At 37.4% G+C, this 13,292-nt stretch overlaps 1 pseudogene; it reads right to left on the bottom strand.

Moving 5' to 3' along the window:
* LOC120529883 overlaps nt 1-11,984 on the bottom strand; it is a 73,142-nt pseudogene extending 61,158 nt beyond the window's left edge.
* Nucleotides 11,985-13,292: the final 1,308 nt, after the last annotated feature.

Raw genomic sequence — 13,292 nt, 5'->3', positions numbered from 1 at the left:
GTTTTTTTTTTGTTTTGTTTTTTCTGTTCTCCCTGGCCATTGGACCTTACTCTTATTCTATGTTACTCAGTGTTGTCTTATTCTAATTCTTACTATGTCTTTTATTTCTCTTTTCTTCATCATGTAAAGCACTTTGAGCTACATTGTTTGTATGAAAATCTGCTATATAAATAAATGTTGTTGTTGTTGATGAAGGCGATTGTTAAATTGTTAATTCTAAATGATTTCAGAGAAAAAGTTCTTCACTCAGAGTCACTCATGACCCAAGCTTTTGCTGTAAATTCTAGGACAATAGTTTCACTTTTACAGTGAATATTGTGCAATTACATGGCAGAGTTGTAACAGGACCAGACAAGTACAACAAGTAGTGTTAAAATTAGCAAAGCAAATAAAAGAAAAGTTATAGGTCAGGAATAGAAAGCACAGGTCAAAACCTGAACTAATCAAATTAACCCTAAACAAAAGAAATATATTTTTCTTTAATAAAAACCAAATGTAAAGCATACAGTAAACTAGCATAGACAGCACAATATTATTACACATGACAATGCTACTGCTGCAGTGGGTTGGCACCCTGCCATGGGATTTGTTCCTGCCTTGTGCCCTGTGTTTTGTCTTTTGGTAATTATCCCTAGTAATTCTCCTCATTTACCAGTGACCCACCAAATATCCTCCTAATGCTGGAACAGAAATATTCAAAATAACAATAAAAATGTAACTGGCAAATTATAACAAGAAGCTATATTCATAAATTCTAAATAATTTTGCCCCAAAAGGAAATTATGTTGTGAGAATGCGTGAGTTTTTGTGAGTGGGCCCAGCAATGGACTGTTGCCCTGTTCAAGCTTGTTTTCTTTCTTCGGATGCTGTAGGGAGAGGCTTTGGTTCCCTGCAATTCTGAATTTGATTAAGGGGTCCAAGAAAATATATGTGCATTTTCTAAATTAAGTTATTGGTTCCTACTTTCCACACATTGCTTTTTTGGATCATTATTTATTGTGGTTTCAATTAATGTTGTTGTGGTAATGAAAACAGTGATGAATGTGAGGGATAGCATACTGGAGTAGGTATACCCTTAATTGGAATGTAGCCTTACTTTCTGCTGCAAAGATAGGCTTTTGCCTTTCGGAGTCTAGTATTGGACTTAGGATGGGTACAAAAGATAGGTGGTTTGCTGAAAAAAGAAAAAAAAAACTAATTTTAAACAAAAATCATTGATAATTGCTACAAATTAAGTATACAAAATGAAAAGAAGAGTAGTTGTTTACAATGTCAGTAGCATTGTGGGCACAAGGTAGGAAACACCAATGTATAGGGTGCCGGTTCATTGTAGGATATGGTTATTGTGCTCACCTGAATACTGTAGTTTTGTGCTCTGTTTAACAAACAGTCAAAGCCATATGCTCTTTATAAAGGATTATGCAATGAATGGGAGAAAAAGGGAGCGTGAAGCGCATATTTTGAATAATGCTTGACACCATGACAACTGTAACAAATTGCAAAAGCCTTTGTCAAAGTTTGGTTTAATTTATGTTAATTTATGTTAGTAAAAATATATAAGTTGTTTCTTTATAGTTCCTCCTTTGTGTGATATTTGATAATAGTTAGAAATGCCTGGTTTTATAAGGATAGTTGTTATTTACAGTATAACTGTTCTCCATCATTCGTATAGTACAACAGATAATATTGAACTAAATGTTGTACTCATAAGGCACTGTATGTTCAGTGAACAGAGAAAACAAGAAACTTGATACAGTATAAGTGTTTTTACTGACACTCCGAAGTGAATTTGACTCATCTAGAACTGAACCAACTTATCCACAGGGAGAGCGTAATCTCTCTGTCTCTCTGGTGAAACAAATAAGGGGTCTGTGAGAGTGCACATTTGTTGTTTTTAAAAACAGTGCACTAGAATTGAGGGGTGTAAGTGAGCATGGCAGCAAAATCAAGCAGCCCCAATATGTTGATGAGGAAATCAGCTGATGGACTATTCACATGCAGACATGATCGGTTCAGCTGGTTTCCTCATTAGTGCTCTGGGGGTTAAAAATGAAACAAATAGAAAAGAATGAAAATAATTTGTGGTAGTAGGAACAGAGAAAACAGAATCAGTGGGGAGCCAGTGGTAAGCAAAAGTGGCAAAGCGATCAGGGGATCTGAGTGAGAGGTGCTTCTGGGATGGACTGGATTGCTCCTAGTGTGCTGTCAAGAGAAGAAGGAGGGATCCCACAAACGCCAAAGCAATAGGGAAGATAGAGTCAGGCTTAGCACATCCTGGAGGGTATCAATGGATTGTGGTTGGGATGAGAGTCGAGGAAGACCCCTTTCAGCAGGGTGTCAGGAAGATTTTTGGGGGGTAGGCGTGACAGAAATAGAAAAAGAATTTTAAAACACAGTTCTGGTTTTATTTTATTATTGATTTTAACAGATTATTTATGGACTTTATTTGAATTTTAACTTTATCACAGATCACTGTTTTTAATTGTAAACTATTCATTTATTTAAGCACTGCACTTTAATTTGGCCACTGGCTTATTTATCTGTCTTCATTTACACTATTCCATCCTCATTTCATGAATATCGATGACCCAGGTTCAAGAGCAGAATGCAAGCTCCGAGCAACCCAAGCATCACAGTCTCTCACTCTTTGATAGTTGCAGAGCACCTTAATAGAGAAGCACATTGAGACAAAGTTGGCATTGGATACAAGGCAGGAGTTAAGTCCAGATGGAGTATCAGTTCACCGCAGAGACCATCCAAATACACGCACCAATTTAACTTTGCAATGTAGACATGAATCAGAGTAATGAAGTAATGTCAATCATTTATTTCAGCAAGAACGTTTTTGATAATTTCCATTTAATCATGTATTTAAAAATGTCATCTTTGTATTGTCATTTGTCTTTATGTCCTTATGGTTTTTTACATTCTTTTAATTATATGCTATTTTACTGATTTTCAATAATATACCATGGTTTGTTAATATTTTGCTTTTATTTTATTTTTTTTGTTTGATGAAGGTGTGGCAGTAGTAGAACTGTCACTGGGTCTTTTGCTGGCTACGTTGAGCCGGAAGAACCAGAACCAGCCAGTATTTAACCATATATAATAAAGCGTAGAGTTGACAGTTGCAGTACTGAAAAATAGTAACAATAAATGAATCCTCACAAGATGCTTAATATTAGTGCATAATTCCAATAAGTATCAGATTTTTAGATTTTATACAATGTCTTCACTTACCGGCTCAAAGGAGTCCTCTTCTTACAGCGGACAAATTGTTTTAGCAGTCAGTTGACAGGCAGTTTTCATTCTACAAGTATGCGACTACGTACTCCCTTTATGCTGCTAAAAGTCGGCAAGCAGCTGATTTAGCAACAGTCAAGAGTAACGAAAAAGGGAAGAGCAGTTCCAGTGTGGTGATGGTAGAAGTTTTACTTTACTTGTACGTGTTTTGTTGTTATTTAAGAGTTTAGAAGTAATTCCTGGGGATGTGTGAAATGCAGTGTTAGTTTATGTGTAGGAGTAACATGAGATACTTTCCAGAATGGTATGAGCTCATTGCCTTTATGTGAGTGTGTAGGAAATGCTTAAAAAGCCCCTGTGCCATTAGATCTTCAGTCAGTAGTGAGGACATATGTCACTATTGTGTGTGTTGTAAAGTTTTTTTCCCCATGCTTTTGGCTGTTTTAAAGGTAATTTTCAACCTTGTTAAGCCAGAGTGCCTCCTAGATTTTGGGAGAGCATCAGCACTGGGGTCAGAGATTAGTTTTGGCTACTACAGAGCAGAATCAATTATCCAACCTTCTTTCTTTCAATCAGAATCTTTTTTTTTTGGCAGCTTTGGACTATGTGCATTTTCAGAGAGCTTACCTGCAACTACTGTGCATTAAAGTTTTTTGTGATTTATTTAATTTCTCGGTTTTTTTTTTTGCTTGATTGTTGCATATTATTTTTATGGATTATTTACCTTCTAATTAAACTTTTATCTTACGGATTTTTGTCCTTTATCTCACCAACAAATACTGGATTATGACTTTTCCTACACTAAACATCAGTGACTTTGGTTTCAAAATACTTTGTGCTTTATCTGTGTTTTGGGGCATCTTGAGCACCATCTGGCTATGAACTACTAGCTTACTGACTTAAGACAGTATATTGTGAAAGAAGGTAGATTAGTGAGACTATTGAGTGCCTGAGAGAAGTATGGTTGTAGCTGATGCATATGAGGGTGCAGAAACGTTATCCATTCATTTTTTCATGAAAAGTGCATTCCACCCATATCAGATGTCAATACAAAAATGACCATAATTTACTAAGGAACCATAAATGATATACAATGTTCAAAGAGGAGACTTACCAAAGGAGAGTCCAAAAAGGTCAAAACTCAACGCAATAGAAGGATTAAGGATGACAAGTCTTGATATGAAGAATTTTTCAGCTGTTGATTAGATACCAGTCTGGGAATGTCCACAAGATATTATTAGCTACAAATGTAAGTTTTCTCTGTCACCATTTAGTCCTCCACTACATAATCATATGGGCAGGTTCTACTGCATTTTTAAGAAGTAACCCCACCACCTTCAGACTTCTTACTTTAAACACAATGGGTTTTTTCATAAACCATACACCATCATTCTCTTCATGCAAACCAACTGTGCTTATGAAGTCGCACCTGTCATTACAGATATTTTAATCATTCCTTTGATCAGCTCAGAATTTTTGTCTAGTATAGAAATGACAGATAATCTTTGTGGTACATTGTATTTAGGCTTTCAAGCCAGCAGTGTTGCAAATGTTTTGATCTTGTCTGAGTACATACAGTAAATTATGTATTATTACCTTTCATTCACTTATAGAAAAGACAGACAAGCACATTGACAAACCAGCTAGTGCTGGTGCTGGAACAAACATAGCTAAAAATAAAGTTTACCACACAAATGAACTTCATTGATTGTTTAAGACTTTCATTATTGCTGGTTTGGAATTTGCAATGTTTCTTAATCAATATTTTTATTTAATATTATTATAGCAATTTGCTGTGATGAACTCCATCCCCTTGGACTATGGAAGGTTAAATGCAAGAAAGTTAGATGTTTTAATGAAATAGAGATAATGGGCGTGCAACCAGTAATAGAAAAAGTCAATGATGGGGACTGAATTAGCAACTTTGTTGGCAACATTTAGCCAATATGCCAATCAGCCTAAATAATTCCAATAATTACACAGACTTCCAGATTGTTTTCCATCCTCAGACTGAAAGGAATACTTTCAAAAGGTGAAAAAGTAGATTTCATAACAGGCATGAATGGAACAAATATTTATTCGTTGTCATCTAGGGTTAACAGAGTCCTAGTCTCTGCAGGGCTTCTCCCTATCAAGATTGGGGTTTCAGAAGGAAGTACAGTTCAAACCCCAATGTCGTAACATGCAGGTGCTATCCGGGATCTATATGCCAATAATAATTCTTACTGTTCAGAGCGTGTGACCCTTTTAAAGTCAAGGCCAAATAATGCCTGGACTAGTCATAAACACAGTTCTTCCCTTTGCCATTGCTTTGCTTCAACAAGCTCCTTCTATTCAGTTTTTAGGTCACATCCCCAAAAGAACTGGTCCACTTGTTTGACACTACAGTCAGATGAGAAAAGAAAAAAAAATGTTCTGTGGTCTACTGTATATTGTTGGTTAATTTGTTGTTTAAGTTTAATTGATTTATCAGTTATAATCTATAATTATTAATTATTACAACTTTTCACTTGTGGCAATCAAATTTTCTTACCTGTCCTGTTACACTTCTTGAACAAAAAGGCGCTGGCCTAATTTTACTTGATTATGTTTATCTTTGTTGTAAGTCACTTTGGATAAAATTGTCTACCAAGCAAATACATGTAAATGTAAATGTACAGAGCTGAGCAAGAAGAAGAAAAAGTTGTGTAAATGCAGCACAAAAACCCCAATCTGTTGTACAAAATATAATGTTTTACGGTGTCTAGTAAACAGAATATGTTTTAAGGACCGGCATAAAAAATAACTTTGAAAGTAAAGGTTTGGATGAGTACATAATTATAGCTGCAAATTGTTTACTTGTTGCTTCACAGTATATGATTTGTGTGTGTCTGTGTGTATATCTCTCTATTATAAAAAAAATCTTGCAACGATGCAAGACTTTTTTCCTGCGACGAGATGTGATCTTTTGAAGAGAGACAGAGAGATACTTTCACGTCCCGTGAGCCGGTCAAGTCACGTCATACTTACAGCCTTTAGAAGCAAGTCCTGTGATACACATGCAAGAGCTGGTTAGAGATAATGGAAGCTGGAAATTTTGAATGTCTCACAAAAATGAGATTAAACATTGCATTAGCGCAAACAAATGGAAAATATTACTCGCTGAAATAACGGAACAGCGCAAAGAGATGGAATAGTGTTTGAGGATGTCTGAGAGAGACAAGGCAGTAAAATAAAAAGGACAGCTGCTGTACAGGCTTTACAATGTTTGAAGCGCCGCACAAAATGCAGATCACGCAGCACGGCAGCAGCAGCAAGCCAGCAGCTGATCGAGCAAAGAGGAAGTTAAAAAACACAACTGTTGTTTGTTTCCTATTGTATCACCATTTAAGAGGAGTCTCAGAGGAGTGGCCGCATCTCCTTGGGATGCATTCAGCCCCCCTCTTTACAATGGCACATAACGCTGGTGGGGGGTGAAGGGGTGGGCGAGTGAAGCGAGCAGGGGGCAAAGCCCCCTGGTAGTATGTAAAATAAAAAAAATAAAAAAAACTGCTACTGCAATACTTGTTTTGAGAGATTGTTTAGGTGCAAGATACTAGATGTTTCCAATCAGGGGGACATTTTGTGCCAAACAGTATAACTTTGCAATACTAAGTAATTTAACATCTAAACTTGGCAGGTAAAAGCTGACAGGGGCACAAAAAAATTGATTCCAATACAATGAAATCCCTAAACAACCATGTTTTATTTTTATTATGTCTGCTTGGGTTTCCTTCATGTGCTCCAGTTTCCTCCCATAGTCAAAAGACATACAAGTTAGGTGGATTGTCAATGCTAAATTGGCCCTAGTGTTTGATTGGGTGTGTCTGTGTGTTTGCCCTGCCTTGGAGTGGCATCCTGTCCAGGGTTTGTTCCTGCCTTGTGCCCTTCGCTGGCTGGGATTGGCTCCAGCATCAAACTGCAGCCCTGTTCAGGACAAAGCAGGTTAGAAAATGATTGATAAATCAAATGCTTTTTTGGGCTCAAGCTGCTGTATGTAGGACAAAAAAGATGTTATTTTTATCCTGCTTCTCTTCAGCCTGTATAACAATATGTGAGCTTTACATCATTGCAGTTCAGTGCACATTTGGCTGAGTAAATTATTTTTGGAGAAAACCAGAAGAGACTACTGTACTCATCGTGCAATATCAGCAGCAAGGGATCTTATAGACACTCAAAGGACTATATAATCTCTTTTCTTATGCCAACATTGGGATTAAAGTGCTAGAAATGGATACAAATAAGATGAAAGAAAAGTTCAGACTGATGGTTTTTTTTCTGTTTGCAGAATGCATGAAACATCAAACAAGCCTGCAAAGTTTTATTTTATTCTTCTATTTTCAGATGAGAAGGACCTGGAAAACCTGTTATGATTCATACGCGTACAGTATCCATATAGTTTTTACAATTTACAAATATTAGCTGGGACCAAAGTTGTGTTGAGTGTGCTTTAGATTTGTAATCTTAATAAAAAAAGACAGATCAATCTGAGATTGAACTAAATCTTAATAAGATTGGGAAAATCTTAAACTTTGTCGTTATGTGCAACTCTGGTCACTAAAATACATGTCAGGACTCTTCTTAGGGCAAATTCTGCCTTCACTGATTGAAATCCAGGGGTATTTTATAAACAACTAGCTGAAATACCCTGCGTTGCCTGGGAGGAAAATAAAGTGTGTTATTTTTTAATTGTTTGAGAAAAATATAATTACAAAAAAACACTACTTTAAAATTAAAAATAAATTAACAAACAATGAAGACTCACTAATGTGTTTGTCTTGTGGTCTTGTATGTATGTTATCATTCAGTTGACACTTGGAAACTGTATTTACTGTAATTTCAAAAGCAACAGGGCCTCAGTGGTGCTCAAATATAAAGAATGATGGCAGTCACCTCCAGTTCACCCTCTATTGGTCGTTCTGAGTGTCAACCTGATGATAACATGCATAAAAGAACATAAGATCACCACCCACCCTACCCAGAAGGGGTGGGTTAGGGTTGATTTCACCATACAGTATTTTTAGTCGCCCAATGAGAAACATGTGTACCAAGTTTCATGAAAATCGCTCCAGCCGTTCAGAAGTGATGCTGGAACATACATACACATGCACATACATTGACTTTTCTATATATACTAGCAGAGTACCTGGCGTTGCCCGTTCTTTTCAAATCAAACGTTGTGGGAGAGAGTATACTGCATTTCATATCATTCTTACATTGTAAGGCCCATTTTTGGGCATCTTTCTTTTGAGGAACCCAGGACATAAAACGTTAACTAAAATTATAAAATTAATTAACATGAAAAAAATCATAATGGTTGTGAGTCAAAAAGAGGAAGATATGATTAAAAAAGTAGAGTGAAATCATTCCCTGATTTAAAAATAATATTGAGAGAGAGGGAGAGAGAAATTAATTCAGCTAACATATTATTCCAATACTTGTTTGTAAACTACATTCTTAGTTTCATTTCCAGGTGCAAAAATAAACAAATTTTTCGGGGAACCTACCCTTGAACATGCAACATAAATTTGCCCATGTGAAAAACATGATGATCTTAAATCAACTCTGCAGTACCGAATAGACTGCCCCATGGCTTGTTGATCGTGATGGAAAATGCAAGTTTCACTGGGAGTTGTAGTCTCTTAAAACTAAACGGGAGATCCTACGGAATAAATGGTATCTGTGGAATGAAAACTGTTTCGGCTTTTCCCTTTCCTGTCAAGATTGTAGCTTCTATCACATTGGGCAACATTCTCTTTACACACAGCCTTGTCCTGTTGCATAGTTTTGGTGGGTCGAGGTTTCGTAATAATACAATAGGACATCCAACTTCAAGTGTAAGACAATGTGGTGGCAATCCAGCTGGATCGAAGGAATTTAGAAATTCTGTTGGGAAATGGACTGTTTCATTAGTATCCACAACAGTATCAAAAGATTTCTATTCCAGTAACAGCGGCTGGTATCATAACAAGTATTTGATTGTTTATTTCATGGAAGTCATTATTTTTAGGAGCAAGAATAGCTCTCTTACACAGCCAGTTTATATCAGTAAAAATTTTTGAAACATTATGGTATACTGCATCTATTAGTTCTGAGATGGACGATACCAGTTTTTTATGGAAATTTTATGTTGCCAGATGATTCAACTGATATTTTATCCTCTCTGATTTTTAGAAGTCTGTTTGAGAACAACTGAGCATTTTTATCCCCCAATAGTACTCTCATATTTTCTTTTAAAGTAATTTTTCTCACTTTTCTCCACAAAAGTAAATACTTTAAACAGGCACGTATTTCATCAGCTGGTGTTGATTTTGGAATGACTGGCAGAGTTTGCCAAAAGTCTCCACAGAGAAGCACCAGAGCTCCTCCTATAAGTTTGTTATTTCCTCTTACATCTTTGAGAGTCACGTCAAGGGCCTCGAGGGCTTTCTTGTGGGCCATGGTGCATTCTTCCTAGACGATTAATTTACATGTTTTAAGCAACTGCGCCTATCCACTTGTCTTACTTATGCTGGAGGAAGGTGATGTCTAGTCGCAACTTTAGCGCAGAGTGGGCTGTTTTTCCTGTTTCCATAAGGGTAGCTGCAATGCCTGAGGAGGCCATTGCAAGAGCAACTTCCCCCTGAGCCCGAATGTCGGCCAGAATTAGATTAGTCAAGAATGTTTTTCCTGTGCCCCCAGGAGCATCAAGAAAAATGATACCACCTTGTTGTCTTGTGATGTGATGGATTATAGTTTGATGTCCTTTTCTCTGATCTTGATTTAAAAGTGTTTTTTTCTCTGCCACATACGCACGCAGCTCTTCGATGTTGAAGTTCCTCTCTCTCATGTAGTCTGTATTCAGTACGATTTGTCAATCTCGTACTGGTGCTTGCAGGCCCAACTGCACCAATTTCTTATTGATCATGGTCATGCATTTGTCCTCAATAATTATTAATGCCTTATTGAAAATCTCAAGACAAAAAGTATTTTGTAATGTTGGGTTTTCAACCCTGGCTTTAGCAAGTATATCCTCACTCATTGGTTCCTTATACTTCTCCCATAAAGTGTTTGGATTTGATGGGCTGCATGTAGTCAGTATTACAGCAAATAGGTTTCTGATTTGGTCTGGGAAGGAGATTAATTCTGTTTCTCTCAATGTTCTATCCCAGTGTTGGTCTCTTTCAAGTAAACCGAGCTTCTGGCAGGCCTGTCTATATGTTTGGCACACCTCACTGTTTATTGTTTTTAGTGCTACGAAAGAGGTTGGTCCTCAAACTGTGTGAAGAAGCATTCTAAGGAAAAAGCATTAGGCAATATTGGGGTGAACTGTGTACACTCGACCCAAACCATCACTTGCAACTCCATCAACCATTCCAAGGACAGGCTGTCCAACTTTTCTTCTACAGAAAACTTTCTTTGAGGAATTCCACGTATAGTATCGAGGAACCTCAGGATAAAGCAATGTCCTTGAATAAACTTGTTGACATAAGTGGAAGAATGCTGTCAAAGTTGTGTTTGGTGGCTGATCAACTACTCTAGGGGCATACTCCTTTGTGAAATAAACTCTCTGGCCATTTTCTAAATAAACTCTGAGTTAAACAACCGTAGGGTGTCTTTCATAAATCGGAAATCCTAGGATCCACCAAAGTGCTTTGTTGCTGCTAATGTATCTTCCAAACTGATACGGCCAAATGGGGAGGCAGCTTGATGGATGAGGTGTCCAGGACTCTAAAAATATCCAAATCTTATTATGTGATATCATCTACTGTTAAATTCTGCTCCGTACTTCTAAAATTTTTATTATTATGCTGTACTAAAGATTTGTTCTGTTCTGTGTATTGTATTGTATTGACCCCCTTCTTTTGACACCCACTGCACACCCAACCTACCTGGAAAGGGGTCTCTCTTTGAACTGCCTTTCCCAAGGTTTCTTCCATTTTTCCCTACAAGGTTTTTTTTGGGAGTTTTTTGTCTTCTCAGAGAGTCAAGAGGCAGGGCCTGTTAAAGCCCATTGCGGCACTTCCTGTGTGATTGTGGGCTATACAAAAATAAACTGTATTGTATTGTATTGTATACTGCATCACTTCATTGTATGTTCTCTTATTGGTTATGCTAAAAACAGCCGTATCACTACCTTTGTTTACATATTTGCAAACATACTTTATTGATTTTACACTGTTGCTGTACTCAACGTTAATATGTGCCTAGAACATTTTGGAAAGCAGGGGTGAAAATGGCACAACCCATCTATTGTCAATTTCTATTTCTGTGTTGCCACGCATCTTCAGTTTTGTCGTGAACCCTCTACATTCTGGAGCCCATCGTCTGTATCGAGGATAACCATCATCACCAGTTTGTGTTTCTTTAATCAATCCTCTTGGGTATTTCTTGCTGCACTTTCCTTCCTTCATACATGGCGATTTGGGGTTTAGATTTCCACATGGTCCATGGATCATATTTTTGGTCACCACTGCAAAAAGATCGGGATCTTCTCTTGGGTTAGGGAGCTCAGCAGATATAATGTCATCGATTTGATTGTGCTGGATTGTTTCGACTAGCCAGACTAAATTGTGTGAGTGTGGCAGTCTGTGCTTTTGATATTCAATTGTGTACATCCAGCATCTTGGAGCTCCAAACACATGAGTCTTTGTTATAATGTTGATTAATTTCAATTGTTTCTGTCTGAACACTCTCGCAATTAAGTCGTGGCAGTTACTGGGTACTTGACCGTTTGTGAGCATTTCCTTTATCTCTGTCCAAGTATGTCATAGCATCTTGAGTATATTCATGCATGTGTCTGGGACTCTGATAGTATGACCAAAGCTCCAACGTCTTCAACATTACTATAATTTGCCACAGCATCTCTCAGGTGAATATATTCTTCAACTCTTAGTGTACTCTGATTTAAAAGAATAAAAAGAAGACGCTCATTTTCAGTTTTTGCATACTTATCAACAATGAACTGATGGAATAATTGCCTACAGTTTAATATGTAGTTCTGTTCAGCATCTCGAATCATTAGCCTGTACGCATAGAAATCCATCACTGAAACTTTCTTGTTGGTTGTTTCACCTGTTGCTGGGTTGACATGCCTTAGGTTAAAATGATATCCATCTTCACCGCTGGGTACTGTAGAGCATCATAAGATCAATGTGTTTCTGAAATGCATTGCAATGAATCAGCTCGTTGTTGGATTAAAATATCACGTTGATGAAATTCGTTGCCTAATATAACCACCGCGACTTTGTCTGCTTGAGGTGCATTGAAGCGTCGTTCGTGTTCACCTGTGCGTCTTTGGTCTGTTCTAATAACTACTTTATATTCATTCATTGGCATATGTTCCAATACTGTTTTAAACATCTTAATAAGATTATTGTGTCCGTGAAACATCCTTTGTAGGTTCAACACAATCTGACGCCTTGCTTCACATGTATTCGCATCGTTGACCGGCTTCCAGTTGTTCATCTTCAATAAAATACAGTTGTAGGAATTTTGGGGCTTGATCAGGGAGGGGTAGCAATGATCCCGCCTTGTGGTAAATCTGACCTTGCACAGTGAAAGTCAATGGAAAGCTGGGATGTTCAACTATTGACATGGCACCGAAAGATCTCATTTGGAAACATGACTTGTACCTTCTGATGTAATTGAGGAAATGCTTTGACTCCGATGTATCTCGTAATGTGTAAGACAAAAGTTCATCTGGGGGTGATTCCAATGGGGATAGTTTCTCTTTCCCATTTTTGAAGCACATTCCAGGAGATTCTGATTTAAACTTTTTGGCTTGACAGTAACTACAAACTATGTCAATTTTCCCGATGGTAGCACTTATATGTTGTGAGTAATCCTTTTTTCGGTCATAGTGGAATACTTCCAACAGCAAGCTAAAATGTTCGGCAACCCTGGTCATTCTGACTCTCTCCCTCTTATCTATAAGACAAATGTCACATTATTGTTCGGTTTCTGAAGCTCTAGATGTAGTATCTCCCTCATCTACTGAAGTTGAATGTCACACTGCTGTTGGGTTTCTGAAGCTCTAGATATAGTACCTC

The sequence above is a fragment of the Polypterus senegalus genome, chromosome 5 (genome assembly GCF_016835505.1).
Source record: "Polypterus senegalus isolate Bchr_013 chromosome 5, ASM1683550v1, whole genome shotgun sequence".
NCBI lineage: Eukaryota > Metazoa > Chordata > Cladistia > Polypteriformes > Polypteridae > Polypterus > Polypterus senegalus.
The sequence above is the reverse complement of the archived record's forward strand: the minus strand, read 5'-3'. Positions and strand labels throughout refer to the sequence as shown.